The sequence below is a fragment of the Mesoplodon bidens genome (genome assembly GCF_964165515.1).
Source record: "Mesoplodon bidens genome assembly, contig: HAP1_SCAFFOLD_1049, whole genome shotgun sequence".
In the NCBI taxonomy this organism is placed as follows: domain Eukaryota; kingdom Metazoa; phylum Chordata; class Mammalia; order Artiodactyla; family Ziphiidae; genus Mesoplodon; species Mesoplodon bidens.
In genome coordinates, this window is record NW_027672134.1 from 34,620 (window position 1) to 38,988 (window position 4,369).

The 4,369-nt window shown below is 35.0% G+C and overlaps 1 long non-coding RNA gene across 1 annotated transcript; it reads left to right on the plus strand.

The window, feature by feature from the left end:
• Positions 1–1,246: 1,246 nt before the first annotated feature.
• LOC308610557 lies at positions 1,247–3,434 on the plus strand. Its single transcript, XR_014014581.1, has 2 exons — positions 1,247–1,316; positions 3,164–3,434. It is a non-coding gene; the product is annotated as an uncharacterized lncRNA (long non-coding RNA).
• Positions 3,435–4,369: the final 935 nt, after the last annotated feature.

Here is a 4,369-nt window from a genome sequence, read left to right on the forward strand (position 1 = left end):
GCTTAGAGAAAGTAAGCAACTTGCCAAAAGTTGCAAACTTAACAAGTGACATGTCCAGGATTCAGGCACAAAATATTTGAGCCCAGAGGCCATGCTCTTAACCATGAAGTGAAACCCTCTAAACAGGAAGAAGTTAACACCTGTTCAAGGGAAATGGAGGGTCCATGCTAGCTCCCTTATTTATACCAGCTGCCCGAGGGGAAAGTTTAACAGAAAAGTGTTCCCATTTAATTTTTCTGTTTCTTTAACCATTGAATTAAACAATAACACATCCTCCTTAAATGCAATCTCTCTTTGATTCAAGCTTTCTGATTATTTCAGAAACTTCAGTGAATAGTTTATATCTTCATAATTTTTTTCTTTAATTTCAGAACTTTGTGAGAAGGATAATGCTATTTTCTTTTAAGTGATTAGATAATTTTGTAATTTTCTATGCTAAAAAGTATACTTATACTATAGTATATATAAATTCTATGTATTTAGTGTGTACTTTTGTTAAAGCATTGTAAAATAACAACTGAATTGTACTCCAATAAATACATCATTTTCCTCAACATTGACTTAATGTGCACTATAGTTCATATTTTTTTCTGATTAGTTCAGAATTAGAGAATTACCATTTTGAGACTGGTTTTTACTAACTCTAACTTCCATGTTCCTAATTTCCATGTTCCTAATGAATAAACTAAGCTTTATTTATCCTTAATATTTTCTGACCTCTTCACTTCAATTGGAAATCTGGATTGTTTCAAATGATTCCCCTACCATCTCCACCACAAATTTAGCTTTCTCTTTCTCTAGTATAAGAAGAGCCAGCCTGCTTCTTACATTTAGGCCACTTTCTGATTATTATTCTATAATCTCTGTATTCCCCTAATTTTAACTTACTGTTAGGAAGTAAAGTTGGCCCTCTCTCTATTCAAACCACTCCTGTATCCTCCAGAACCAGCGCCTACTTCTACTTTCCTGAATGAGGTCAACTACACTTCACCAAGCTTAATGTTTTTTAATTTTAACTAATTAATTTTTTAAAAATTAATTTTATTGAAGTATAGTTGATTTACAGTGTGTTAGTTTTAGGTGTACAGCAAAGTGATTCAGTTATACATATCCATATATCTATTCTTTTTCAGATTCTTTGCTCATATAGGTTCTCATAGACCAAGCTTACCAATTTTATAGTTTCATTGCCTGTCTTCATCTATGCCATGACCTCATTTCTCATTCACATCTCAAAATTAAACTTTCAGAACTCCATTGCAACAACGATCAGTGGTCTAATGAACTTGTATAAGATGACCAGAAGTTGAAGTATTGTAAGCATTAGTAATATAAAAGTCCAACTTCTGTCTGTTCTGCAAATGAATATATGTTTAATCCTAAATATATGTTTAGTACTAAAAGTTTCACCATGGTAGTGTGAGTCTTTCCAAAATTTATTACATTCCTATTATATGCCAAGCACTGACTTACTCTTTGATTTCATTTTCCCCCCAATTTTGTTTTCCAAACACAGAATGACAACTTGGTGAAAAAAAACCCTGCGGTATATACCAAATACCAAGATGTGCATCCTCTGCCCATCCTCATTTCTGTATTCCCACTCATCCCATCGTAATTAGATTCTGCCACTTTTCTCCTGAGCCCTATAATAGTCTCATGTCTACTCACTTCCCATCTCTTCCCCATCTTTTAATCTCAAATACAGTTCATACATACAGAACGTCACCTGAATGATGTTCATAACTGATGGCTGCTTGCTTTCTTAAGAATGCTTAAAAGATGCAGTGTTGGAAGAGAAAGCTGTCACCACCTGCTGACTTGTGCCCAAAGTCTCAGAGGCTGAAACTTCTGCTTTCATAAATGGGGAGGTCCAGCACAGAAGTGAATTGAAGAAGTGCCACAAAAGAGCTTATGAGCCTTTTAAAGACTTCCCAGGAGATATACACACACACATACATGTACACAAGATGTTCAGTGTGATTTCAGAGAAATTCTCAGAGACCTCATATGTCTCGAACACTGGGTAAGACCTCTGCTTCCAGACATTCTAAAATTTACTCTTGAATAATGCAACCCAGAGAGTGGAGTACTTGGACCAAATTATTTATATCCCTTATAGTATTATTTCTGGCAAATTACCCCATCCGCTTTTGGCTTGCATAACACACAATTACAAGAACTTCTTTTCTATCTATTGGTAGAGGTCCTCTTCCATCACATCCTGTATACAAAGACTATATAAGTGCACATAATGTCTTACATATTATTTCATAGGGTTAACCGATACTTGGTGTCCAATGTAGAATAACATGGACTATGGGCTAACAGTGTTCTATAAAGAATAAAGTAGTTCTTTGTAAACTAGACTGTTTATATATTTCATACACACGCTTTGTTTCCCAGTTATTCTCTCTTATCACTTAATAAATTCTTTTGATGTCTTTTCTATATCATTTGTACTAAAGTGAAACAAAGCAAGATGTTTTTGATTGCTCCATACCTGGACAAAAGTGTTAGAATGGAAGCCTAGAGGCTGCTATGGTGGTAGCAGTCATAATGAAAATGAGAGAACCCCTAAATGGATGTGGTTTTCCTGCTTCAATTACCTGGAGATTGTTTTCCAGTGCTGACACCAGGATGTTCTGCATTTTGCTTTAGTGAAAGGAATGAGTGTTTCCTCTACAGTTTTAATTATAATTTTGTTTCCTCTAAAATGGCTATGTAATTTCATTGACCATTGAGTTAATACAAAGTGAACTCCTTGGCCTGGCCCTCCAGGCACTCCAACTGTTCTAACCTATCCCTGCTGCTCCATCACCTCCCCTTCTCCTACACATGGGCCTGTGCTGCCATCAAACTGCACAAACCTCTCTTCTCTCAAGTGCTGGGGAGTTTTCTAATCTCTGTGTCACTTTTCATTCTGCTGATTATGTCAGGAATCGGATTTTCTTAGATGCGATGCATACTAAATCTACTTTACACGTATAACATGCTTATATAGTTAGTAAATTTGACAAAAAATTATTAAATGATACCTAATGATGACTACATTATAAAATCATATATATATGCTTTTTCATATATATTCATGTCTTTCAACACTAACCTCACCCTCTCCATTCTCATAATACTTAAAATATGCTTGCTTTATGTTGTCCAGGCCATTGCATGTGGTGCTCTCTTTGCCTGGACTTCTCTCCTTCCTCCGTTCTTCTACTTGCTACCACTTCCCCATGTAATGACCCGATTTGGAGAAGACTTGTTTCTGCTTCTCTTATGGGTTCCCTTAGTACCCTATTCTAAGTTCTATTAATTCAGACTGCATTGTAACTCCCTGTTCATTGTCTTACTTGCTCATTGTGTCCCCAATGCCTATACAGCACCTAACGTTTGGAAAGTACTCAAATAAATGAAAGTTGGTGACATTGAAATACATGTATAACTGGTTTAGAAGAGTTAAATGATCATTGTTATTGAAAGTCATAAAGATACTTACGCCTTTGACCCAGTAATCCAGGAGTCAAAAATTCAAATGCTTTCAGGGTCAAGCAGGTAATCTAAATGTACAATGTTGGCCTGGGGGAAGGCAATGGGAATACAGGTTACTGTACTTGCCTCACCTAAACACATTCAGATTTACACTTTTATAAATACTGTCGATACAAGCCAAACAAACCATAACCCCTGTCTCATTCAAAGAAACAATTCTGTAGAGGAAAAAAATATTCATAATAATATTATTTGTGAATCTATCTGTAATAAGGAAAAAATGAAGACAAATAGCTAGTAATAGGAAGCGGATTAAATTAAATATAGATTGTATCCATTAAATATCATGTATTCTTTAACATTAAAATAATCCCCCAATTGTAATATATGAAAAATGCTTTCGTTATTGGAAATGGTGAAGGAATAACACAAAACTCTGTGTTTGCTGTAATTGCAACCATGTAAAAATATACATCCTTGTTAAAAAAAAAGGATTATGCAAAATGAAGATAACTATGTTAGGGTGCTCAAAATAGAAATGATTTTTGTAAAGTTCAGCATTTAATAATGCCGTCATTTTTCCAATCCTAGTCTCTGGAGAAAGCTTTGGCAATATCTCTTGGAGTCTTAGAAGATGATACCTAGCAAGCAGAACCAGGTTACTTTGGGTAAAAGCTGAAGAATATGAATTGTGGGCTGAGCTACAAATAACATTGTCATAGCAACCTCCAAAGATTTCATAGAAAAGGCATGACTTGGATTTCTCTTTTTTTTTTTTTAAGGAAAATGACTAACAAGATCCCTTTTAAAACAGTTCCGATATAGTGCGGGATAAGATACAATAAGTTTGATAAAGAGTTTTGTTGAGAAATTGGGA